The sequence below is a fragment of the Eriocheir sinensis genome, unplaced genomic scaffold (assembly GCF_024679095.1).
Source record: "Eriocheir sinensis breed Jianghai 21 unplaced genomic scaffold, ASM2467909v1 Scaffold103, whole genome shotgun sequence".
NCBI classification, from domain to species: Eukaryota; Metazoa; Arthropoda; class Malacostraca; order Decapoda; family Varunidae; genus Eriocheir; species Eriocheir sinensis.
The window spans coordinates 202,121-202,500 of NW_026110330.1; positions in this window are offsets into that span (position 1 = coordinate 202,121).

The following is a 380-nucleotide window of genomic DNA, read 5'->3' on the forward strand; positions in this document are numbered from 1 at the left end:
AAGCCCCCCTTAATGGCTGGGTTCCTCCCCTTATAAGATGCCCCCCTTAAAGGCTGGGTAAATTCTTCCCCTTATAAGAAGCCCCCCTCAAAGGCCGGGGCCCATACTTATAAAGCAAATACTTCACCTCAGGCTTGTCTTAAGAGCCCAAACCGGCCCTGTGTAGCCCCATATCCTGGGTGTTAATCTGAGACGCGGCATGAGTAGATAGAGGCGGTCTGGGGCATAGGCATACATCCTGAGGCATCGACCCTCAGATGTAAGCATTGCCAGGTGTTGCCAGACAGCCAGCGTGCCTCATCAAACTGTTTTACATGCAAACGCTCGCTATAGTCTTACAAAACCGTATTATAGTGGATATGATGTACTTCTATTCAATA